Source organism: Macaca fascicularis, chromosome 11 (genome assembly GCF_037993035.2).
Source record: "Macaca fascicularis isolate 582-1 chromosome 11, T2T-MFA8v1.1".
Lineage (NCBI taxonomy): Eukaryota > Metazoa > Chordata > Mammalia > Primates > Cercopithecidae > Macaca > Macaca fascicularis.
In genome coordinates, this window is record NC_088385.1 from 101,869,122 (window position 1) to 101,896,462 (window position 27,341).

The window sequence follows — 27,341 nt, forward strand, 5'->3', positions numbered from 1 at the left end:
AAGCCCTCTCCCAGTCTTAAGAAACCCACATTCAGGAGCAACATTATGCTACCAGCTGCAGCTGAGGGCTCTGGGTGAAATTGAGCCAGGGCTGGGGAACAACTCAAAAGTCATCTGAGAGGTGTGACACCTCCCTGGCGTCTAGACCCACGGCCGGCAGCCTATAAACTTTTTCTCTTTGACTTTTTAAAATAAGATTCATGAAACCACTTTTCCTATTATGGCATAAGAAATGATGCTGGCCGGGCGCGGTGGCTCATGCCTGTAATCCCAGCACTTTGGGAGGCCGAGGCGGGTGGATCACGAGATCAAGACCATTCTGGCTAACACGGTGAAACCCCGTCTCTACTAAAAATACAAAAAATTAGCCGGGCATGGTGGCAGGCACCTGTAGTCCCAGCTACTCCGGAGGCTAAGGCAGGAGAATGGCGTGAACCTGAGAAGCGGAGCTTGCAGTGAGCCGAGATCGCACCACTGTACTCCATGTACTCCAGCCTGGGCGACAGAGTGAGACTCCGTCTCAAAAAAAAAAAAAAAAAAAAAAAAAAGAAAGAAAAGAAATGATAACTGAAGGATTATACCTCTTTGCCATTTGATGGCATCTCTATGAGGACAGGGAACTATGGGCTCAGTCATCTTTGCAGCCCTAAAATCAAACTCAGAAACTGGCCCCCCGAAAGGCTGTTGAATAAATAACATAAGTAAATTCCATTTTTATACTATCTACTGATGTCTAAAAATTCCAAATTAGAAGTTTAAAATCCTATGATAGATATCTAAAGGAGAACAAAGTAATCCAAAATCAATTATATATTACATGCTACCTAGGATTTTATGAAACTGAGCTCAATCTCAAAATTAAAGAACTGTACTGTAGGCTGGGTGCAGTGGCTCATGCCTGTAACCCCAGCACTTTGAGAGGCCAAGGTGGGCAAATCACTTGAGGCCAGGAGCTCAAGACCAGCCTGGCCAACATAGTGAAACCCCATCTCTGCTAAAAATACAAAGATTAGCCGGGTGTGGTGGCTGGGGCCTGGAACCCCAGCTACTTAGGAGGCTGAAGCACAAGAATTGCTTGAACCTGGGAGGCGGGCCGTGAGCCGAGATCGCACCACTGCACTCCAGCCTGGATGACAGAGCGAGACTGTCTCAAAAAAAAAAAAAAAAAAAAAAATCAAAGAAAGAACTTACTGTAAAATCTGCTTTGCTTTGTTACTCACTCTTATGAATATAGAGCCAATCACTGGTTCTAGCCTCACTATTATGCTATATTAAGGGAGGAGACCACCCCTCATATTGTCTTATGCCCAATTTCTGCCTCCAAAGAAAGAAGTAGTAAAAATTAAAAGGCAGACATGAAATCCACATGCAGACAGCCCAGTGCCACACCCTGGGCCTGGTAGTTAAAGATCAATCCCTGACCTAACCGGTTATGTTATCTATAGATCCCAGATATTGTATGGAAAAGCACTGTGAAAATCCCTGTCCTGTTCTGTTTCATTCTGATTACCGGTGCGGGCAGCCCCCAGTCACGTAACCCCTGCTTGCTCAATCGATCACGACCCTCTCACACAGACCCCCTCAGAGTTGTAAACCCTGAAAAGGGACAGGAATTGCTCACTCGGGGAGCTCGGTTTTTGAGACGTGAGTCTTGTCGATGCTCCCAGATGAATAAAGCCCTTCCTTCTTTAACTTGGTGTCTGAGGGGTTTTGTCTGTGGCTCGTCCTGCTACAATATTACTGTATATATGTAATATATTCTATATTACTATATTTTCTCATTTATAAAGTGGGAGTAAAAATAACAGCTACCTCACTGAATTTTTGTGAGGATTAAATTAGTTAACACATGTATAACAGTTAATGGCACATAGTGACCACTTACGAAATGTTAGCTAGTATTATTGTTGTTGTTACCAGGCACTGTTCTGGCTAACATTCTATTAGACCAAGTTAAATATTAGTTCATTTAATCTGCCCAGAAAAGTATTAATAGAAGCAAGTTGCACATATAACCTGTCCCCTTGACAACAAAATTTGCCTTCTAAAAGCCATTAATGGATTCTCAATGTACAAGAATTGCCTATGAATTGTTTACATTTTAGAATATGATTTCCCCTTGAGGCAGAATATATATTTAACAGGTCTTAAATGTATACCAGAAAGAACTGAATCGCCTGCTTCACTAACAGGTTTCTTTAAAAAGAAAATCAGACAGCAATTTTACCTTCTGTTCAGGCCAGATGAGGTTCCTAATCCTGCAAGGTCTGGGGTACTTTCATCTGATAAGAGCCCATGAGCTTCTGAGAGCTTCAAATGACTACTACTTAGGTTAAAAATAAGCACCGAGAAACAAAAACTAAGAAACAAAAGCAGAAGTATTTATAAAATTGCTCTCTTCGCACTGTCCCACTGCGGGTACTTTCCTGTCTCAGATCATTGTCCTTTAGTCCAGCAATTTCCAGGGTCCTGCAGGCTGCTGGTCCCAAGATGCTCAGGCACACAAAGGTGTTGTGGCCAAGTAAGGTTGGGGAACCCATACTATACTCCCCTCTTGCCACAATACCATTAGCATATTAAAAGCCTCAGCCCCTTCCAGGAACAAAACCTGTTTAGTTGTGCTTAACCCACCGTTTGAAAACTTACTTAACCACAGACTCCTTTTGTGATAGTAGGTAGCTAGTTAGACCTGAGCAGGGCAGAAGAGGGTTCCCCTGCCCCACTCCAGGAGTGTCAGGCAACCATCGGCGTCAGGCAGTTAACTGTCTCTCTAAAATCATAATTGGGCCGGGCACGGTGGCTCACACCTGTAATCCCAGCACTTTGGGAGGCCGAGGTGGGCTGATCACTTGAGGTCTGGAGTTTGAGACCAGCTTGGCCAACACAGTGAAACCCCATCTCTACTAAAAATACAAAAATTGGCAGGGTGTAGTTGCGGGCACCTGTAATCCCAGCTACCCAGGAGGCTGAGGCAGGAGAATCGCTTGAACCCGGGAGGTGGAGGTTGCAGTGAGCCGAGATCACACCACTGCATTCCAGCCTAGGCGACAAAGCGAGAATCTAAATAAAAGAATAAAATAAAATAAATAAAATAAAATAAAATAAAATAAAATAAAAAATTGGTCACAGTCAGCACCAGGGAAAGGCAGTCTCCCAACAGATAGAAACATCTGAAACTGAGGATCAGCGGCTTCCTGATAAGACCTCAGGAGCTGGACCAGTGGGCTCAAGCAAAAAAGAGGTCAAATGGCAAAGTTTAACTGGCATATGACCTTCTAGGAACATTCAACCGGTAAGGGAAGAATGCCTCGAGTGAGCATGTATACAACTCCAGTAAACATACTGTGCATGCATCACTCCTAAGTGCTGGCAGCCACTGCGGATGCGGAGAGCCCACCCAAGGGAAGAATCAGGAGAGAAGGGACACCAGCCCCTGGAAATAGGACAACATATAAAATCCCAAGTCAAAGGTCAATCCACGCACTTGATCTCTCCAGTCACCCTCTTGACCCTCTTCCAAGTTTACATCCTTTCGTTCCTGCTCTAAAGCTTTTGAATAAACCTTCACTCCTTCTCTAAAACTTGCCTTGGTCTCTCTGTCAAATTTTTCCTACTGAAGAGGGAAGAACTGAGGTTGCTGCAGACCTGTATGGACTCACCACTGCTAACACCTTTTTCAAGGAATATCTACTAGAATCTAGGTTTGGGAAATGCTGAAACAGCCTAAACTAACCAATTATTTCCACCTTAAAATGACTGTGGGCTCATTCACCTGGCCTGGCAAAGTCAGCCCTTACTTAAAAGCAGATGGGAAAGAATGTTGACCCTCTACATACCCACAGTCCCTGATCAACACACATTTTCATGAAGAGGTATAACTTGGATCAAGTCAAAAAGAAACTATCCCCGGATCCATCTGAGGTGTGTCCCACACTCATGGAACACACCAAAAAATTCAGGAATGGCTCACAGGGAAGTATGATTTCAGAAGACCAGGAGCATAAGAAAAAGGAAGATGACACTATAAGAGCAATCCTGTGAACAAAAGGAATTTAATCCTCCTGTTTTTTTGTTTTGTTTTGTTTTGTTTTTTAAGTCAAGGAGAAGAATCCTGGTGCATTACAACCTAACTGGAATATGTCCAAAGTGATGGGACAAAACCACAAAGTGATGGGACAAATCCACTGACACCAGATTAAAGGAGTCCTGATCAGAGAGGAAGCTGGAGGGTGGCAGGGTCCTTGAAAAACTATCTCCAAAGACTCCAATCTCTAGAGCATTCTCTTAGTTCTACAACTGAAAACTTTTTCCAGAATCCTCAATATCTATCTGTAATGTAAGGCTCCTTTTTGCTAGCACCAGAAGGTTACATAAAATTAGGCACTTGCAGAAGCATCTTGCCCCCCTTATCAGGCCACTGTGGTATTCACCCAACCATAACTGCCCCAAATGGCCAACACGTGGGGATTATGGGAACTACAATTCAAGATGAGATTTGGGTGGGGACACAGTCAAACCATATCAATGAAGGAATACATGGATATACATGCAGAAATCTGGGTGGCTTTAATTCCTTCCATGAGTTATTAAAATCTTACCATCACTATGAGCTAGCCAAAATTAAAATACATCTGGGCAGACAGGAGACCCAGATGGGTAGGAACTAAATATGCAAACATTTCTGTCAGTAGAAAGAAAAACCAAGAAAAGGGAAGAAATAAGATTCAAAACGATCCCAAGAGGCACATCCTGGGGAAAACCCAACAAGATAAATATAGTAAGTCCTCAAAAGATGCTAGTTACTAGTGTATCATTAATATTAAATAATAATATTAACTGTAAATCCCTGCATTTACATTGAAAATAGCAATTACATAAGAAGACATAATAGAGAACTGGCTTAGCCAAAAGCCACAGGAGAAAATATAATTTGGGTTTTGGCTAATCACAATCCCAACAAGTGTCAGCACTGCAATGTAGCTGCTAAGTAACTAACACCACTGCGCAGGCCTCACCCATAGCAAAGGAACTGACAGGCTCACAAAACTCTCCCAGCTAGGCCATATCTGACATGTAGGTTTCATTTAGCCACAAAAGATACAGACAATCGGAATTGTATCCAGCAAGAAGTGACTATCACGCTGTAAGTCGGGAATCCAAATTAAACACAAATAGTTGATAGAACAGGTGGTAACTATAGATGTGAAGGTTTAAGGTACTCTTCAATATTTGAAGAGCTGCCAATAAAGAATGGCACTAGTTGTTTTGTGTCGCCAACAGGTGAAATTTGCAGGGGAGACTAGGTTAGGCTCCATACACAAAATGATTTTCCAATACTTAAAATTATCCAAGAATTGATCCCACAGGCTTGAAAAGTTTTAAGCTTTCTTTATGAAAGTGCCTGAGAGCCAGAAGATTATCAACCAACAAGAGTAATCTAAGGATTCCTCTGGTGGGTGAAGGGATGCACTCTGAAGTTTTGAGACCCCTTTCAACATCAAGAACCTGCAATTCTACGATTCTGACTACTGTTGAGCTTCATCAGATTAGTAGACAGAGCCCAGTGCTACCCTTTCCTCCAACTCATTTTTGCATGGTGAATGGTAAACACTTAAAAATATTCTTGGGGACAGGTGCAGTGGCTCACGCCTGTAATCCCAGCACTTTGGGAGGCCAAGGTGGGCTGATCACTTGAGGTCTGGAGTTTGAGACCAGCCTGGCCAACATGGTGAAACCCTGTCTCTACTAAAACTACAAAAATTAGCAGGGCATGGTGGCGTGTGCCAGTAATCCCAGCTACTTGGGAGGCCGAGGCAGGAGAATTGCTTGAACCAGGGAGTCAGAGGTTGCAGTGAGCTGAGATGACACCACTTTGCTCCAGCCTGGCGACAGAGCAAGACTCCATCTCAAAATAAATAGATAAATAAATTCTTGGTAGACTCTGGAAAAAAATGATCAACTAATACTTGTGTCTCCAATATTAACTAATTTGTGTTAAATACCCATCAATCTACTTAAACTCTTGTATTTCTTATCTGCAAAAGGACCTAAATGAGAAGATAAAGGTAAATTAACTCTGAAAACCTGTAAAGCAATGTAAGGGATATTTATAATTATTGAGGTTTATCAATAAGTAGAGAAGCACTCAACTAATTTTTTAAAAAGAAAACATTTCCATATAAAGCAGTCATTTTTCTTATCTGACTTCAATTGTAAATTGCTGAGGAAGGTCTAATTTCACCTTCTATCTCAAGATTTGGTAGCCAGAGTCACCAAAGACTTGCATACTTACCAGAGGCCTGAACATACAATTCCAGGAAGGTGCCCAACACAGAGTATTAGCAAGAGAACTTGGAGGCTGGGCTTTGCCTTCTGTCCTCAAACAGGAATAAATGTAGAATCCAGGGAGAATGAAAGAGTAAAAACTGGGACACCTAAACTAAGAATAAACCAAAGAGACAGGAATATTTGGGTGCTAAAAGGCAAAGGCCAAACACAAACTGTAAAAGAAAAAAATGGATGAACTGGACTTCAAAATTAAAAGCTCTCTTCAAAAGTCACCATTAAGAAAATCAATTACTCTACATATTTGCCAGCGAAAGAAAAGGAAAATCAAATGCAAGCCACAGATGGGTGAAAATATTTATAAATCATATTTGATAAGGTACTTATATTCAGAATATATAAAGAACTCTTACAACTCAATAATAAGACAAGGAACTCAATTTAAAAATAGGCCAGGCCAGGCGTGGTGGCTCACACCTGTAATCCCAGCATTTTGAGAGGCCAAGGCAGGCAGATCACCTGAGGTCAGGAGTTTGAGACCAGCCTAACCAACATAGTGAAAGTCCGTCTCTACTAAAAATACACAAATTAGCCAAGCATGGTAGAGCATGCCTGTAATCCCAGCTACTTGGGAGGCTGAAGCAGGAGAATTGCTGGAACCCAGGAGGCAGACGTTGCAGTGAGCCAAGACCGCGCCACTGCACTCTAGCCTGGGTGACAGAGCAAGACTTCATCTCAAAAATAAATAAATAAATAAATACAAAAATAGGCCAAAAATTGAACGGACATTTCACCAAAGAAAATATATAAACAGCTGAGTGGGTTCCAAGATTGCTGAATAGGAACAGCTCCAGTCTACAGCTCCCAGTGTGAGCGAGGGAGAAGACAGGTGATTTCTGCATTTCCAACTGAGGTACCAGGTTCATTTCACTGGGGCTTATTGGACGGTGGTGGGTGGAGCCCACAGAGTGTGAGCTGAAGCAGGACGGGGCATCGCCTCACCCAGGAAGTGCAAGGGGTCAGGGAATTCCCTTTCCTAGCCAAAGGAAGCCATGACAGACAGTACCTGGAAAATTGGGACATTCCCACCCTAATACTGTGCTTTTCCAATGGTCTTAGCAAACGGTACACCAGGAGATTTTATCCTGTGCCTGGCTCGGAGGGTCCCAAGCCCATAGATCCTCGCTCACTGCTAGCACAGCAGTCTGATATCAAACTACAAGGTGGCAGTGAGGCTGGGGGAGGGGCATCTGCCATTGCTCAGGCTTGAGTAGGTAAACAAAGCAGCTGGGAAGCTCAGACTGGGTGGAGCCCACTGCAGCTCAAGGAGGCCTGCCTGCCTCTGTAGACTCCACCTTTGGGGGCAGGGCATAGCTGAACAAAAGGCAGCAGAAACTTCTGCAGACTTACCCGTCCCTGTCTGATAGCATTGATGAGAGTAGTGGTTCTCCCAGCATGGAGTTTGAGATCTGAGAACCTACAGACTGCCTCCTCAAGTGGGTCCCTGATCCCCAAGTAGCCTAACTGGGAGACACCTTCCAGTAGGGGCCAACTGACACTTCATACAGCCGGGTGTCCCTCTGAGACGAAGCTTCCAGAGGAAGGATCAGGCAGCAACATTTGTTGTTCTGCAATATTTGCTCTTCTGCGGCCTCCACTGGTGATACCCAGGCAAACAGGGTCTGGAGTGGACCTCCAGCAAACTCCAACAGACCTGAAGCTGAGGGTCCTCACTGTTAGAAGGAAAACTAACAGAAATGACATCCACACCAAAACCCTATCTGTACATCACCATCATCAAAGACCAAAGGTAGATAAAACCACAAAGATGGGAAGAAACCAGAGCAGAAAAGCTGAAAATTCTAAAAATCAGAGCGCCTCTTCTCCTCCAAAGGAATGCAGCTCCTCGCCAGCAACGGAACAAAGGTGGACGGAGAATAACTTTGATGAGCTGACAGAAGTAGGCTTCAGACGATCAGTAATAACAAACTTCTCTGAGCTAAAGGAGGATGTTCGAACCCATCACAAAGAAACTAAAAATCTTGAAAAAAGATTAGACAAATGGCCAACTAGAATAAACAGCATAGAGAAGAACTTAAATGACCTGATGGAGCTGAAAATCACGGCACAAGAACTACAGAACACATGCACAAGCTTCAGTAGCTGATTCAATCAAGTGGAAGAAAGTGTATCAGTGATTGAAGATCAAACGAATGAAACGAAGTGAGAAAAGAAATTTAAAGAAAAAAGAGTAAAAAGAAATGAACAAAGCCTTCAAGAAATATGGGACTATGTGAAAAGACCAAATCTACATCTGATTGGTGTACCTGAAAGTAACAGGGAGAATGGAACCAAGTTGGAAACCGCTCTTCAGGATATTATCCAGGAGAACTTCCCCAGCCTAGCAAGACAGGCCAACATTCAAATTCAGGAAATACAGAGAACACCACAAAGATACTCCTCGAGAAGAGCAACTCCAAGACACATAATTATCAGATTCACCAATGTTGAAATGAAGGAAAAAATGTTAAGGGCAGCCAGAGAGAAAGGTCGGGTTACCCACAAAGGGAAGCCCATCAGACTAACAGCAGATCTCTCAGCAGAAACTCTATAAGCCAGAAGACAGTGGGGGCCAATATTCAACATTCTTAAAGAAAAGAATTTTCGGCTGGGCATAGTGGCTCATACCTGTAATCCTAGCACTTTGGGAGGCCGAGGCAGGCAGATCACAAGGTCAGGAGATCGAGACCATCCTGGCTAACATGGTGAAACCCCGTCTCTACTAAAAATACAAAAAACTTAGCCGGGCGTGGTGGCGGGCGCCTGTAGTCCCAGCTACTTGGCAGGCTGAGGCAGGAGACTGGCGTGAACCCGGGAGGCGGAGCTTGCAGTGAGCCAAGATTGCACCACTGCACTCCATCCTGGGAGACAGAGCAAGACTCCGTCTCAAAAAAAAAAAAAGAAAAGAATTTTCAACCCAGAATTTCATATCCAGCCAAACTAAGCTTCATAAGTGAAACAGAAATAAAATCCTTTACAGTCAAGCAAATGCTGAGAGATTTTTGTCACCACCAGGCCTGCCTTACAAGAGCTCCTGAAGAAAGCACTAAACATGGAAAGGAACAACCAATACCGGACACTGCAAAAACATGCCAAATTGTAAAGACCATCAATGCTAGGAAGAAACTGCATCAACAAACGAGCAAAATAACCAGCTAACATCATAACGACAGGATCAAATTCACACATAACAATATTAACCTTAAGTGTAAATGGGCTAAATGCCCCAATTAAAAGACACAGACTGGCAAATTGGATAAAGAGTCAAGACCCATCAGTGTGCTGTATTCAGGAGATTCAACTCATGTGCAGAGACACACATAGGCTCAAAATAAAGGGATGGAGGAAGATCTATGAAGCAAATGGAAAACAAAACAAAACAAAAAGGAGGGGTTGCAATCCTAGTCTCTGATAAAACAGACTTTAAACCAACAAAGATCAAAAGAGACAAAGAAGAAGGCCATTACATAATGGTAAAGGGATCAATTCAACAAGAAGAGCTAACTATCCTAAATATATATGCACCCAATACAGGAGCACCCAGATTCATAAAGCAAGTCCTTAGAGACCCACAAAGAGACTTAGACTCCCACACAATAATAATGGGAGACTTTAACACCCCTCTGTCAACATCAGACAGATCAATGAGACAGAAAGTTAACAAGTATATCCAGGACTTGAACTAAGCTCTGCACCAACCAAGTGGACCTAACAGATATTTACAGAATTCTCCAGCCCAAATCAACAGAATATACATTCTTCTCAGCACCACATTGCACTTATTCCAAAATTGACCACATAGTTGGAAGTAAAGCACTCCTCAGCAAATGTAAAAAAACAGAAATTTTAACAAACTGTCTCTCAGACCACAGTGCAATCAAACTAAAACTCAGGATTAAGAAACTCACTCAAAACCACTCAACTACATGGAAACTGAACAACCTGCTCCTGAATGACTACTGGGTACATAACGAAATGAAGGCAGAAATAAAGATGTTCTTTGAAACCAATGAGAACAAAGACACAACATACCAGAATCTCTGGGACACATTTAAAGCAGTGTGTAGAGGGAAATTTATAGCACTAAATGCCCACAAGAGAAAGCAGGAAAGATCTAAAATTGACACCCTAACATCACAATTAAAAGAACTAGAGAAGCAAGAGCAAACACATTCAAAATTTCTAGCAGAAGGCAAGAAATAACTAAGATCAGAGCAGAACTGAAGGAGATAGAGACACAAAAAACCCTTCAAAAAAATCTATGAATCCAGGAGCTGGTTTTTTGCAAAGATCAACAAAATTGAAAGACCACTAGCAAGACTAATAAAGAAGAAAAGAGAGAAGAATCAAATAGATGCAATAAAAAATGATAAAGGGGATATCACCACCGATCCCACAGAAACACAAACTACCATCAGATAATACTATAAACACCTCTATGCAAACAAACTAGAAAATCTAGAAGAAATGGATAAATTCCTGCACACATACACCCTCCCAAGACTAAAGCAGGAAGAAGTTGAATCCCTGAATAGACCAATAACAGGTTCTGAAACTGAGGCAATAATTAATAGCCTACCAACCAAAAAAAGTCCAGGATCAGACAGATTCACAGTCGAATTCTACCAGAGGTACAAAGAGGAGCTGGTACCATTCCTTCTGAAACTATTCCAATCAATAGAAAAAGAGGAATCCTCCCTAACTCATTTTATGAGGCCAGCATCATCCTGATACCAAAGCCTGGCAGAGACACAACAAAAAAAGAGAATTTTAGACCCATATCCCTGATGAACATTGATGCAAAAATGCTCAATAAAATACTGGCAAACCAAACCCAGCAGCACATCAAAAAGCTTATCCACCACGATTAAGTTGGCTTCATCCCTGGGATGCAAGGCTAGTTCAACATACACAAATCAATAAACATAATCCAGCATATAAACAGAACCAAAGACAAAAACTACATTATTATCTCAATAGATGCAGAAAAGGCCTTTGATAAAATTCAACACCTTCAGGCTAAAAACTTTCAATAAACTAGCTATTGATGGGACGTATCTCAAAATAATAAGAGCTACAAACCCACAGCCAATATCATACTGAATGGGCAAAAACTGTAAGCATTCCCTTTTAAAACTGGCACAAGACAGGGATGCCCTTTCTCACCACTCCTGTTCAACACAGTGTTGGAAGTTCTGGCTAGGACATTCAGGCAGGAGAAAGAAATAAAGGGTATTCAATTAGGAAAAGAGGAAGTCAAATTGTCCCTGTTTGCAGATGACATGATTGTATATTTAGAAAACCCCATCATCTCAGCCCAAAATCTTAAGCTGATAAGCAACGTCAGCAAAGTCTCGGGATATAAAATCAATGTGCAAAAATCACAAGCATTCCTATACACCATTAACAGGCAAACAAAGAGCCAAATCATGAGTGAACTCCCATTTACAATTGCTACAAAGAGAATAAAATACCTAGGAATCCAAATTACAAGGGATGTGAAGACTTCTTCAAGGAGAACTACAAACCACTGCTCAATGAAATAAAAGAGGACACAAACAAATGGAAGAACATTCCATGCTCATGGATAGGAAAAATCAATACCGTGAAAATGGCTATACTGTCCATGGTAATTTATAGATTCAATGCCATCCCCATCAAGCTATCAACGACTTCCTTCACAGAATTGGAAAAAACTACTTTAAAGTTAATATGCCACCAAAAAAGAGCCCGCATTGCCAAGACAATCCTAAGCCAAAAGAACAAAGCTGGAGGAATCACGCAACCTGACTTCAAACTGTACTACAAGGCTGTAGTAACCAAAACAGCATGGTACTGGTACCAAAACAGAGATATAGACCAACGGAACAGAACAGAGCCCTCAGAAATAATACCACACATCTACAACCATCTGATGTTTGACAAACCTGACAAAAATAAGAAGTGGGGAAAGGATTCCCTATTTAATAAATGGTGCTGGGAAAATTGGCTAGCCATATGTAGAAAGCTGAAACTGGATCCCTTCCTTACACCTTATACAAGAATTAATTCAAGATGGATTAAAGACTTAAATGTTAGACCTAAAACCATAAAAACCCTACAAGAAAACCTAGGCAATACCATTCAGGACATAGGAATGGGCAAGGACCTCATGACTAAAATACCAAAAGCCATGGCAACAAAAGCCAAAATAGACAAATGGGATCTAATTAAAGAGTTTCTGCACAGCAAAAGAAACTACCATCAGAGTGACCAGGCAACCTATAGAATGGGAGAAAATTTTTACAATCTACCCATCTGACAAAGGGCTAATATCCAGAATCTGCAAAGAACTTAAACAAATTTACAAGAAAAAATCAAATAACCCCATCAAAAAGTGGGCGAAGGATATGAACAGACACTTCTCAAAAGAAGATATTTATGCAGCCAACAGACACATGAAAAAATGCTCATCATCACTGGCCATCAGAGAAACGCAAATCAAAACCACAATGAGATACCATCTCATACCAGTTAGAATGGCAATCATTAAAAAGTCAGGAAACAACAGGTGCTGGAGAGGATGTGGAGAAATAGGAACACTTTTACACTGTTGGTGGGACTGTAAACTAGTTCAACCATTCTGGAAGATGGTGTGGCAATTCCTCAAGGATCCAGAACTAGAAATACCATTTGACCCAGCCACCCCATTACTGGGTATATACCCAAAGGATTATAAATCATGCTGCTATAAAGACACATGCACATGTATGTTTATTGTGGCACTATTCACAGTAGCAAAGACTTGGAACCAACCCAAATGTCCATCAGTGACAGACTGGATTAAGAAAATGTGGCACATATACACCATGGAATACTTTGCAGCCATAAAAAAGGATGAGTTCATGTCCTTTGTAGCAACATGGATGAAGCTGGAAACCATCATTCTCAGCAAACTGTCGCAAGGACAGAAAACCAAACACCATGTGTTCTCACTCATAGGTGGGAATTCAACAATGAGAACACTTGGACACAGGATGGAGAACATCACACACTGGGGTCTGTCATGGGGTGGGGTGAGGGGGGAGGGATAGCATTAGGAGACATACCTAATGTAAATGATGAGTTAATGGGTGCAGCACATCAACACGGCACATGTATATGTATGTAACGAACCTGCATGTTGTGCACATGTACCCTAGAACTTAAAGTATAATAAAATATATATATAAACAGCTAATAAGCACATGCAAAACTGTTCAATATTATTAGTCATTACAGAAATGCAAATTAAAACCACAATGAGATACCACTACACACCCACCAGAATGGCTATAATCAAAACAACAGAAAATATCAAGTGTAGAATGGGATGTGGAGCAACTGGAACCCCCTCATACCCCAGAGACGGGAAGGTTAAATGGTGCAGTCACTGTGGAAAGCACTGTAACAGCTTCTCAAAAGATTAAACATATATCTGCCATATGTCCCAGAAATGACAATTCTAGGTGTCTACCCAAGAGAAATAAAAACATTTGTCTACACAAAAACTTGCATACAAATGATTATAGCAGCATTATTCATAATAGTCAAAACGTAGAAACAACTCAAATGTCCATCAACTGGTGAATGAGTTAACAAGATGTGGTATAACCATATAATGAGATAGTCAGCAATAAAAGGGAACTACCAATGTACATTACAACAGTGATAAGTGTCAAAAATATGCTAAGCGAGGAAAAGCCAGTCACAAAACCCTATATTAAATGATTCCACTTATATGAAATTTCTAGCAAAAGCAAATGTATAAAGACAGAAAGTGGATTAGTGGTTGACTGGGGTTGGGGGTGGGAGCAGAGACTAACCACAAATGGGCACAAGGCCACTTTGTGCAGTGATGGACATGTTCTAAACATGGATTATGGAGATGGTTGCACAACTCTTACAAATTCACTAAAAAACAACGTATTTACAATGGATGGACTTTAGATATGTAAATTATACCTCAATAAAGTTGTGGGCTCAGTTCAGAGGGCAGATATTCCAGTCATATTCATTATGAGTCATAGGCAATCCAAAGATAGAAACAAAATGGAGAGAAAAAATACATTTCCTTCTTCAATTTTATTTATCAAAAGCACTTTCTTTGGGTATCTCAAAATGTAAAGCTGTAAGTCAGGCACAATGGTGCACACCTGTAGTCCCAGGTACTCTGGAGGCCAAGGCAGGAAAAACGCTTGAGCCCAGGAGTTTGAGATCAGCCTAGGAAACATAGCAAGACTCTATTATTTTTTTAATCAAAGCTAAAATACCCAGATCTCTTTTTTTAATTATTATTAATTTTTGAGACGGAGTGTTGCTCTGTCATCCAGGCTGGAGTGCAGTGGCACAGTCTCGGCTCACTGCGACCTCCGCCTCCTGGGTTCAAGCAATTCTCCTGCTTCAGCCTCCAAAGTAACTGGAACTATAAGCGCCTGCCACCATGCCCAGCTAATTTTTGTATTTTTAGTAGAGAAAGGGTTTCATCTTGTTGGCCAGGCTGGTCTGGAACTCCTGACCTGAAATGATCCACCCGCCTTGGCCCAAAGCGTGGCAATTACAGGCGTGAGCCACCACACCCGGCCCAAGATCTCTTAAAATATGATTTTGAAGGCAGTTTGCCTGGAGGTTAAGGGTTGGAACTGTGGACTCAACCTGTGTCTAAAACACAGCATTCCTACTTACCAGCTGACTTGAGCATGTTACTTAGACTGAGTTTCAGTTTCTTGTTCCTACACAACAAAAATAATACATACAACCAAGTTGTTTTAAACTAGCACACTATCTATTAACAGCACATGGTAAATACTCAACAAATGCTGACGTTATTATCTTTATTATCGACACATCATCGTTACCATCACTATGACTGTAGTTTCCTTGGGAGACTTGAAAACTTGACTGACATGTGTATGTTCCTAACATACATTTAGTGCTTCATCATTGCTCTATTCAATTTAATTCACTTCCCAAACACAACCATGTTCCCTTCCGTATAACCCTCATTCGTTATCTTAGGGACTTATACTTTGAAATAAAATCCCCAGATCATTTCACTAACAGAACAAAAGCTGTACTATTCCCTGGCTAAAGCGAGATATTTTCCAAATCAACCATAGGAAAACAAACATTTTTAAAAGGTGCAGTTTTGGTTTGTTTCTAGGATAAGAGAACTGGACAAAGAAAAAATGTCAGTATCTCCTCAGAGAAGCCTGGCAAACAGGGGAAATAATACTGAACAAAGAAAGCCATGTGCAGAGGACCTGGCACAGAAACCCAACTGCCAGACATTGCACCCGAGAATCACCAACACCTGCAGAGTAAAGCAAAGGGCCACGTACAGTGCTGGCTGCTTCCTGGGTGACAGCTGAAACCCAGTCGATGTTCAAAAACCCCTCGCTGTGGGGGTGTGTTTTTGCTTTGTAACATCTACATGAAAAGGGAAGGGAAACTGCATGGGGTAAACTTTTTATTTTGTAAGACAAGTGTCTTCTTGTTCTCTTTTTATTTTTCTGGTCAGTGGGTGGAGGGACAGAACCCTGGAAAAATATCTGTGCCACCAAGCAAGACAGTCCCATCACTGATGTCAGGAAAAGCAGAGCAGTCGCCTCTGGCTTGCCCAGCCCGCCTCACTCGCCCAGCAGCACACACGGCAACTAAAGAAGCCTACTTTAGCTGGCTGGAGCATTCTTCCAGCCACACACCTCAATGATCATGCCACAACATGGCAGGGGGCGGGTGCCTGTGCCAGGGAGGGACACATGCCCTTTACTCCCCACACTTGCTGGTGAGTCACAGAAGCCCTGTGACCTCAGTACACTCAAGGGAAGTATGTCATGGGGCTTACCCTTCGTGAGAACCGCTCTAACTTAGCATACAAGAAAACCTCACAGCTCATGTGGGGACTTCTCCTGGGCACCACCTAGCTCCTGCCTTAGTAAAGTGTAGAGAAAACCAACTTCCTCACAGAAATGTCTTTTAGAGCCAAATGTAAGTGTCCCTGAAATCAAGTAGACAATGATGTTCCTGTCATTCTGGGTCTGTCCTTGAATGTTGTCTCTGTTGTTTTCTTTCCACTACGAAGTCATAGACCCTGGGACCCAAAAAGGCCCAAGGGATCTAGAGAGGTGAAATAACTTACCAAAGGCCACAGAGGATGGAAGTGGCCAGGCCAAGACTAACACCCAGCTTTATCCACAAAATCTAGAAAATGCTATCATGTTATCTTCGACCCAGAAAAGAAGTGCTCACAAGAAGAATATCAAGGGAGGCTAGTCCAGACTCTGAGCTAGTGTCAAAGTTCAAATCCAGTTCGGTCCCTTACTAGGGCATGCAACCTGGACAATTTCCTTAACTTCTGTTTTCTCATCCATTAATAAGAGGATAGTAACAGCATCAACCTTACAGAGCACTACAAGCATGAATGTATCAATACCAAGAGTTTCTATATGACTGATCCTCTTCCTCCTCCTCCTCCTCATCATCCTAAAACAGACAGGGGAATGAGAGTGAAGAAGGGATGATAGGTACAAAAGGTAGAAAGTGAGTGTATGATCATTAAATAAGTAGAGCATAATTTAACTTCAAAAAATTCAAAGACATGGCTAGGGTCATATTAACAGGGGTTAGTGAGAACATAAAAGCAAAATGTGTTATAAACCATGGCTCCAACTATGTTAAATATTCATACCCACATGTATATACATACTTCCAGAAGAAAGTGAAATAAAATGCATGAAACATTAATTCTCTGGGCACTGGGATTAAGGTGGATCTTTATTGTCTTCTTTGTTACTTTTACTTCCCAAATTTTACACAGCAGACATGTATTGCTTTAGAAATCAAAATAAATGTAGGTTTTAAAGGCTGTTTTTTATTTTATTTTATTATTTATTTATTTATTTATTTATTTTTATTTATTTTTGAGATGGAGTCTTGCTCTGTCGCCCAGGCTGGAGTGCAGTGGCCAGATCTCTGCTCACTGCAAGCTCCACCTCCCAGGTTCACGCCATTCTCCTGCCTCAGCCTCCCGAGTAGCTGGGACTACAGGCGCCCGCCACCTCGCCCGGCTAGTTTTTTGTATTTTTTAGTAGAGACGGGGTTTCACTGTGTTAGCCAGGATGGTCTCGATCTCCTGACCTCGTGATCCACCCGTCTTGGCCTCCCAAAGTGCTGGGATTACAGGCTTGAGCCACCGCGCCCGGCTTTATTTATTTTTTGAGACAGGGTTTTGCTCTGTTACCCAGGCTGGAATGCAGTTGTGCGATGACAGCTCACTGCAATCTCCACCTCCCAGGCTCGAGCAATCCTCCTGCTCCAGAGCCCCCACCGCCCATAGCTGGGACCACAGGTGCATGCCCCCACACCCAGCTAATGTTTGTATTTTTGAAGAGATGAGGTTTCATCATGTTGCCCAGGCTGGCCTTAAATCCCTGGACTCAGAGCCATCTGCCTGCCTCCGTCTCCAGAAGGGCTCACAGGCAGAGCCGCAGAGCCCAGCCCAAGGCTGTTTTTTTTTTTTTTTTTTAGTGAATAAGGCAGAGTTTTATTGGGTGAAAAGGGAAAAACAGGAAACAGGGACCCTTATAAAGCCAGAGTCCTTGCTTGTGTGCTTCCCGCTTTGCAGTTTGAATCCCAGTTTCCACACAGGAAGAGGAGGGGCCAGGCTCCTCCCCATTGCAAAAGGTGTGAACTTCTGTGGCTCCCCCGCGGTGTGCATTCCTCCCAGTGCAAAGGCCAGCTGGAGTTTTGCCAGGGAGCCATTTCAACCTGGCTGTCTCACTAACACGTAATACATTCTTCGTGTGTGTGTGTATGTGTATGTGTGCGCGTGCGCACGTGCAATTGATTTCTATATTGTCAATGGGTGCATTTATCTCATAACTGCAGAGCTGGGTAGCTGTGTTAAAAGCTGTATGACCCTGCAAGGCCTAAAATATTTGTTATCTGACTTTTTTTTGTTTGTTTGTTTGTTTGTTTTATTATTATACTTTAAGTTCTAGGGTACATGTGCATAACGTGCAGGTTTGTTACATATGTATACTTGTGCCATGTTGGTGTGCTGCACCCATCAACTCATCAGCACCCATCAACTCGTCATTTACATCAGGTATAACTCCCAATGCAATCCCTCCCCCCTCCCCCCCCGCCATGATAGGCCCCGGTGTGTGATGTTCCCCTTCCCGAGTCCAAGTGATCTCATTGTTCACTGCAATCTCCACCTCCCAGGCTCGAGCAATCCTCCTGCTCCAGAGCCCCCACCGCCCATAGCTGGGACCACAGGTGCATGCCCCCACACCCAGCTAATGTTTGTATTTTTGAAGAGATGAGGTTTCATCATGTTGCCCAGGCTGGCCTTAAACCCCTGGACTCAGAGCCATCTGCCTGCCTCCGTCTCCAGAAGGGCTCACAGGCAGAGCCGCAGAGCCCAGCCCAAGGCTGTTTTTTAAAAGTAGACACTTGATACCAGGCCAGGCCCCAAATGGCAAAAGGGCTATTAGGTAGAATCCCAAACTCAGACAGCCAAGTGGGGAGTGCCTGTGTCTGGGAAGAGAATAAGACTTAGTGGGAAGGGGGAAGCTTAACCACCAAGCTATGCCTGAGAGCATCAGGCCAGGGAAGGACTCTGTCAAACAGGAATAAATTCCAAAAGAAAACGAAAGAGAAGTGACGTCAGCAGTCCCTAGTCAAAAAAAGAAGAAGAAAGAGAATCCTGGAGCAAGCCTCTGTGCAGAAACTTTGTTCCCCCGGCTGGAACAGAAGATCAGTCACCAAAACTAAAAAGCAAAAGATCCAAGTGGCTGAAAAGAGGAATCATGGGCTCCTACTGGGGACAAGACTTGCTTGGAAGCCCATCTGAGGGCCTGCTGCCCTGTCTCCACATCTGAGATCATCCCCCGATCCCAGCCAGGACCAGGGATTTCCTGCTTTTTGGCATCCAGATGTGAGAAACAGATCTGCTGACTCTGAAATTACCGACTGACAAACGCGAGCCAGGGCCCACAGAGAACGCGCTGTGGGGTTTGAGATCGAGTTCATCTGGCATCTTTCTCGGCACATATCTTCCTGGCTTGTCGTCAGTCTCCACCCCTCCCAGTTTGAGTTCCCACCTTACCCTTTTGCAGAGATTCCTTGTAGCTCATGTGAAGGAGCAGACAGGAGACACGGAACAGATAGCTGAGAGAAGTACTGGGGGCCTCCCAGCTCTGTTCAGAGCCCCACTCTCCTCTGACCAGCATGTTAAGGTTTATCCGGATCGCCCCCCACAGTTCCCCTATTTCACGGATGAGGGAAATGAGACAGAAAAAGGGGGACTGCATGTCTGTTCCATCAAAGTCAGATGAGATGATACACTGTCTTAAGACCATCTGATTCAGGACTTTGCCTGAGGTCACAAATCTTTGTAGTGACAGGCCGGGACAAGCACATAACTATCCTAATGGCTGCTCCTTCCTTCAGCACTGTGGCTGCGTGCAAGCTGGACTGCGCTCTCTACTGCTCACTAGAAAAGTTCCAGTCCCCCAGCAGGCACCGGGGCTCCGGCGGCCATGGCATATCCATGTCCTCTGCCCGCTCTGTGTCCTCGTCCTCCTTCAGGGGGCTACAGCGGCATCCTGGCTTGGTCCGACGGGCTGCTTGCGGGCAATGAGAAGCTCACCATGCAGAACCTCAATGATCGCCTGGCCTCCTACTTGGACAAGGTGCATGCCCTGAAGGCAGCCAACAGCAAACTGGAGGTGAAGCTCCGTGACCAGTAGCAGAAGCAGGGGCCCAGGCCCTCCCGCAACTACAGCCAACTATAGGACCATCGAGGACCTACAGGACAAGATTCTTGGTGCCATCATTGAAAACTCCAGGATTGTCCTACAGATCGACAACACCCATCTGGCTGCAGATGATGTCCGAACCAAGTATGGGTGCTGGATGAGGTGACCCTGGCCAGGACTGACCTGAAGGCACAGATCAAAGGCCTGAAGGAAGAGCTGGCCTACCTGAAGAAGAACCACGAGAAGGAAATCAATGTCCTGAGGGGCCAAGTGGGAGACCAGGTCAATGTGGAGGTGGATTCGACTCTGACCTGCCAAGATCCCGAGTGACAGGTAAAGCCAATATGAGGTCATGGCCAAGTAGAACCAGAAGGATGCTGAAGCCTGGTTCACCAGCTGGACTGAGGAACTGAACCAGGAGGTCACTGGCCACACAGAGCAACTCCAGGTAAGCAGGTCCGAGGTCACTGACTTGCGGTGCACCCTCCAGGGTCTTGAGTTGCAGTTGCAGCTCAGCATGAAAACTCCCTTGGAAAGCACATTGGCAGAAACAGAGGTGTGCTCTGGAGCCCAGCTGGCACAGATCCAGGCACTGATCAGCAGTATTAAAGCCCAGCTGGGTGATGTGCAAGCTGAAGGTGAGTGGCAGAATCAGGAGTACCAGAATCAGGAGTACCAGCAGCTCCTGGAGCAGATCACCACCTACCGCAGCCTGCTCGAGGGCCAGGAAGATCACTACAACAACCTGTCCACCTCCAAGGTCCTCTGAGGCGGCAGGCTCCGGGGCCTCTGCTCTCCTCAGAGCGCGTCTCCTGGGTAGGGGGATGGGAAGGAAGGAACCCTTACCCCTGGCTCTTCCCCTGACCTGCCAGTAAAATTTTATAGCCCAAGGGAGGGAAAAAAAAAAAAAAAGAGCAAAGAAAAGTTCCAGTCCAATCCCCAGGCTCCTCTTGGGCAAATGTCAACATATAAAATGATCCAGAAGGCCAAGTCGAATTAAGGTGTAATGGACAGGGGTACCTCTTCACTTTGTCTAAGGGACAACTATAACAGAAAACATCTCAGTCAAAAAAGTGACCCTGCAATGTGGACGGCCAGGACCCACAATGAGCCAGAGGAGTTGGCACCTTTTCAACACGGGCCTGCATTCCTACAGGTCCAGATCCCAGAGTGTACTGTATCCAACGTGCCTGTGGCTAGTGTGTGTCTATAGACTGTGGAACCACACTCCGTGACTTCCAACCCTGGCTCCAGCACTTACTCTGTGACTTTTGGCCAGTGTATTAACCTTTCTGTGTCTCTGTTTCTCCTCCTGGAAGGTAAGCACTAAGTATCTCCAATCTTTAAAACTTCCTAAGAAGTCTGTATCCGGCCGGGCGCAGTGGCTCAAGCCTGTAATCCCAGCACTTTGGGAGGCCGAGACAGGTGGATCACGAGGTCAGGAGCTCAAGACCATCCTGGCTAACACGGTGAAACCCCCTCTCTACTAAAAAATACAAAAAACTAGCTGGGCGAGGTGGTGGGCGCCTGTAGTCCCAGCTACTCGGGAGGCTGAGGCAGGAGAATGGCGTAAACCCGGGAGGCGGAGCTTGCAGTGAGCAGAGATCTGGCCACTGCACTCCAGCCTGGGCGATAGAGCGAGACTCTGTCTCAAAAAAAAAAAAAAAAAAAGAAGTCTGTATCCTAGGCCACCCTACATTTACGTGCGCACCCAGCAGCCCTTTCTGTCCCCTTTGAACCCAACCTGAGGGAGGACAGGTCCCTCTCTCAGCCTCAGAAAGTGAATCATGATAGGATTCAACCTTTTCTTTGGTTTTCTCCTTCTCTTTGGCCAGTGACAAGTCAAAGGCAAGTATAACTCAGGTCTCACTAAACAGGGAGGTCAGCAGGGAAAGACTTCCTTTCCCAATAAAAAGACATAGGTTTGGCCAGGTGCGGTGGTTCACACCTGTAATCCCAGCACTTTGGAAGGCCGAAGCAGGTGTATCACCTGAGATCAGGAGTTCGAGACCAGACTGGCCAACGTGGTGAAACCCCATCTCTACTAAAAATACAAAAATTAGCCGGGCGTGGTGGCACACACTTGTAATCCCAGCTACTCGGGAGGCTGAGGCAGAAGAATCACTTGAACCTGGGAGGCAGAGGTTTCAGTAAGCCGAGATCACGCTATTGCACTCTAGCCTGGGCGACAAGAGCGAAACTCCGTCTCAAAAAAAAAAAAGACACAGGTTTATGCAAAGTGTATTAGGCCATTCTTGCACTGCTATAAAGGAATACCTGACACTGGGTGATTTATAAAGAGAAGAGGTTTAACTGGCTCACAGTTCTGCAGGCTGTACACGCATGGCACCGGCATCCTGAGCACAGCTTCCAGGGAGGCCTCAGGGAGCTTTTACTCACGGCAGAAGGCAAAATGGGAACAGGCATGTCACATGGTGAATGCAGGAGCAAGAGTGAGTTGGAGCAGAGGTGCCACAAACTTAAACAACCAGATCTCTTGAGAACTCACTCACTATCACAAGGACAGCACCAAGACATGAGGGATCTGCTCCATGACCCAAACACCTCCCCCACCAGGCCCCACCTCCAACATTGGGGATTACATTTCAACATGAGATTTGGGCGGGGACAAATATCCAAACCATATCACACAAAAGAAGCCTTTTGACCCTTCCACTGCCTTTAGTGCTGCTAAAGCAGCCATCTGCGGCCATGGGGAAAGAGCCAGGAAGGCCAAGGGGATGGTTCTGGTTTCTGCGCCCAGGCCAGCCTCCACTTATTCCAAGGATGACTGTGAGGAATGTGGACCCCTGCGTGGCTACCTCTTGCTTGTGGCCAAATGCCATCCTAATAGATCAACTGTACAAGTTTATTATCATTAAAAAAAAATTTTTAATCATGTTCTCCAAAAAGTTACTGAGTAAAAGTGATGTTGCAATATCAGTATGACTCATGGCATTGATTTTTGTTTGTTTGTTTGTTTTTTGGGTTTTTTTGAGACAGAGTCTCACTCTGTCTCCCAGGCTGGAGTCTGTGGCACAATCTCGGCTCACTGCAACCTCCACCTCCTGGGTTCAAGTGATTCTCCTGCCTCAGCCTCCCGAGTAGCTGGGACTACAGGTGTGCACCACCACGTCTGGCTAATTTTTTTGTATTTTTAGTAGAAACGGGGTTTCACCATATTGGCCAGGCTGGTCTCGAACTCCTAACCTCGTGATCCGCCCACCTCAGCCTCCTAAAGTGCTGGGATTACAGGCATGAGCCACCATGCCCGGCCAGCATTGTTTTATATACACACACAGATACAGAAATGCAGGGGTGTGTGTGTATATATATATATATGTATACTATAGATGGGTGTACATGTCACATATATTTCCCAGCTTTGTCCACTCAGGCAGCCTTGAAGCTGTGATGTCCCTGTAGCAAGAAGCACACCTAGTATCTGGACGTTGGTTTCTAAGTACCATCCTCCAGATGACCTCCAAGAGACCAGTGTTCCTTGAAGAAATGGCTGACTCTAGGCCACCCTATGTTTACATGCACACCCAGCAGCCCTTTCTGTCCCCTTTGAACTGCACCAAGGAAAATGCAAGATGAACCTGGACATCTTAGAATGCCACAAAGCAAGGGAGGTGCTTTTTTAAAAAGGCAAGGGGGAAAAAGGAAAAAAGAAGAAAGATGGGGCATGTCAAATGGACATATAAGCCAAACTGAAGGAGTTCCCAATAGTCAAAGCTGGAACAAATTAGAGAAAAAAAAAAAAAAAAAAAAAAAAAAACAGGGATAGTAGTATAAGATCATAGAATAAATCAAGTATCTATAAGCCTATACCGAAATAAATAAGTAACTAAGTAAATACAGCAAAAGGGACAGATCTTCCTTACAAAAGAATTCTAATTAATACTTGTAGAAGGAACTAGGAAAATAGAAAATCACCTGTATTTCACTGGAGCAGAAATGTTTGCCCTAAAAAAAATTATGGCCTTCAGTCGTCCCGGGAATGATCAGCTCTTGCACTTTCGGTAATAGCAGGATTATGGACATTAATACAGAACTCAACAGTTTACAAATTTTTTTTAAGAAAGAAAAGAGAAAATCATGATTAGAACACCATAGTAATAACTGCTCCAACAAGATCCACTGATGAAGCTAAAATCAATCTGTGAAACTTTATAGAGAAACATTATTTCCACAACCTTAAAATATCTCCTTCCTGAATGCTAATACAAATATTAATTACTGTGGTGGTTTTAAAATATGTCCACAGACTCTTTGATACTCCTCCAAGAGGTGGAACTTAATCCCCCCATGCCCTGAGTGTGGGCTGGACTTGGTGATTCCTCTCTATTAATAAATGATGGAAAGGGAAAGACAGTAACCTTACAGTAGTGAAACCTAGCAGACATGACTTGATAACTAAGTGAGGTTAACATCACCAGTAACAAGCCATCTTGACATCATGTACTCCTTCACAGGCCGCAGTGAGAACAGCATATCACCTGAATTGTATTTGTCCCCAAAGTCCATAACCTCAATCTAATCCTGAGAAGACACTAGACAAACCCAAATGGAAGAACATTCTACAAAATGCCTGAATACTACTGTTCAAAAGTGTCAAGGTCATATGTCTCAGTCCATTTAGTGTTGTTATAAAGCAACATCTGTTTTTTTGGCTCATGGTTCTGCAGGATATTCAAGAAGCATGGTGCCAGCATCTGCTTCTGGTGAGGGTCTCAGGCTGCTTCCACTCATGGCAGAAGGTGAAAGGGAACTGGTGTGTGCAGAGATCACATGGTGAGAGGAGAAGCAAGAGAGAGGATAGGGTCCGGGCACAGTGGCTCATGCTTGTAATCCCACCATTTTGGGAGGCCAAAAGGGGAGAATCTGTTGAGCCCAGGTGTTTGAGACCAGCCTGGGCAACATGGTGAAACCCCATCTCTACAAAAAATAGAAAAATTAGCTGGGCAAGGTGACGTGTGCCTTAGTCACAGCTGCTCGGGGGGTTGAGGTGGGAGGATCTCTTGAGTCTAGGAGGTTGAGGCTGCAGTGAGCCGTGATCATGCCTGTCCACTTCAACCTGGGCCAAAAAACAAGACCTTATCTCAAAAAAAAAGCGAGAAAGAGAGTACAGGGGTAGGCTCTTTTTAGCAACCAGCTCTCATGGGAACTAACAGAGTGAAAACTCACTCATTATCACGAGGACAGCACCAAGTTATTCACTGGGGATCCACTCCCATGACCCAAACACTTCCCATTAGGCACTCACTTCCTACACTGGAAATCGGATTTCAACATGAGATTAGCAAGGGTCAAACATCCAAACTATTGCAGCCATATAAGACAAGGGAAGATGAAAGTGTCATACATTGGATGAGACTAAGGAGACATGATAACTAAATATAATGTGGATTGGATCCTGGAACAGAAAATAACATTCGAGGAAAAACTGGGAAAATGTGAATAAAGTATGTAGTTAACAACTAAAGTTAATAGTGTTGTACCAAGGTAAATGTTTTCATTTTGATAAACATACCATGTTGTTTAAGATATTCATATTAGGCTGGGCATGGTGGCTCATGCCTGTAATCCCAGCACTTTGGGAGGCCGAGGTGGGTGGATCACCTGAGTCAGGAGTTCGTGACCAGCCTGGCCAACAGGCTAAAACCCTGTCTCCACTACAAATACAAAAATAAGCTGGGTGTGGTGACAGGCGCCTATAATCCCAGGTAGTGAGGAGGCTGAGGTAGGAGAATTGCTTGAACCCAGGAGGCGGAGGTTGCAGTGAGCCGAGATCGCGCCACTGCACTCTAGCCCGCACGATAAGGTGAGACTCCATCTCAAAAAAAAAAAAACAAAAAACAAAAAAAACATAAACCAAACAAAGCAATGCTCCAAGAAGATGCAGCACATGTATCCTAAGGCTTCAGTTTCCCACAAAATCCCTGAGTTTGCCCAGAGTTTGGGATGCATTAGAGCCTCTCTCACTAATGAATACCATAGCCATGATGACCATGCATCCAGGAGGACCAGCATGTATCCTCTAGTTATTCACTGGAGGCTGTACCCCAAGGGTCTTTCCTAATTCTCACTGCTGCGAGGACCTGGATGAAAAGTGATAAGCCTCCAAGCATGGCAAGGCTTCAGCCTGTTGCTTCTGGCTATGGTCCCATCACTCAGCACTTTGAAGACCTGCACAGAATGAGTTATTAACACACCCAAAGAACAAATTCTGAGAGTGCATCAATATTAATTCATTTATAGAGAGGTTTTGCTTTATCCTCTTTCTTGATTAAATGCTTAGTGCTACCTCAAGAGATAAGCTGTCAAAGATAAAATCTTACCCAACATCTTAAAGGAAAGCACTTATTTAAAAGTTCTCATCAACCAGACGCGGTGGTTCATGCTTATAATCCCAGTGCTTCGGGAGGCCAGGAGTTCTAGATCAGCCTGGGCAACATAGCAAGACCCCATCTTTAAAAATAAATAAATAAAAAGTTAGCTAGGTATGGTGGCAAATGCCTGTGCTCCCAGCTACTCAGGAGGCTGAGGCAGGAGGGGAGGCTGAGGCAGGAGGGGAGGCTGGGGTGGGAGAATCCACTGGAGCCCAGGAGTTTTGGGCTGCAGTGAACTATATGATTTGGAAACGAAGTGACATTCTGTCTCAAAAAATAAAGTTCTCATCACCTAAATGTATGACTTTTAGTTCACATTTTATTTGTTGAATCTTTGGGTAAGACTCTTGTTGCTGTTTTCTTTCTTTTTAAGATGAAGTGACAGACTGCTTGCAAAAAAGGCCCCAAATCCTCCACCCCACTCCCTTGTACCCACACCCTTTACTCAGTGTGACTATGTGGCTTCTTTCATTAAGGGAGTTTGTTTACCAAACCTTGAAGCTGGGCTGGCCACGTGGATTGCTTTAGCCAACATAAAGTGGCAGAGCTGGCAATGTGCCAGTCCGGAACCCAGCCCCACGAGGCTCTGCTTTCTTCTGCTCCCTGCTTTACAGCCATGAGAACCCTGCTTTACAGCCACGAGAACAAGTCAAGGCTAGCTGCTGGAGAACGAGAACATATGTGGTATAAAGATGAGCCAGCCCAGCCTAGAAGACAACTGCCCACATGGGCCCAGCCCACATTGCTTGCCTACAGAACCATGGGCTAAATAGTTACATCACCGCATTTTAGGATAGTTTGTTATCCAGCAAAATCT

General features: G+C 44.0%; 1 protein-coding gene and 1 pseudogene across 4 annotated transcripts in view; one reads left to right on the forward strand and one right to left on the reverse strand.

Annotated features, from left to right (window-relative positions):
• The window catches only part of TMCC3 (transmembrane and coiled-coil domain family 3), a 307,823-nt gene that overhangs the window by 247,429 nt on the left and 33,053 nt on the right, over positions 1-27,341 (reverse strand). For 2 of the 4 annotated variants that reach the window (XM_005571880.5, XM_015431394.4), the window contains exon 1: positions 2,228-2,305. The exons of the other annotated variants lie outside the window; for them this stretch is intronic. The gene's annotated coding sequence lies outside the window, so the exon portion shown is untranslated. Of the gene's footprint in view, positions 1-2,227; positions 2,306-27,341 lie in introns of those variants that run through there. 4 annotated transcript variants of the gene reach the window in all.
• Positions 19,802-20,969, forward strand: LOC141407987 (keratin, type I cytoskeletal 19 pseudogene; annotated as a pseudogene).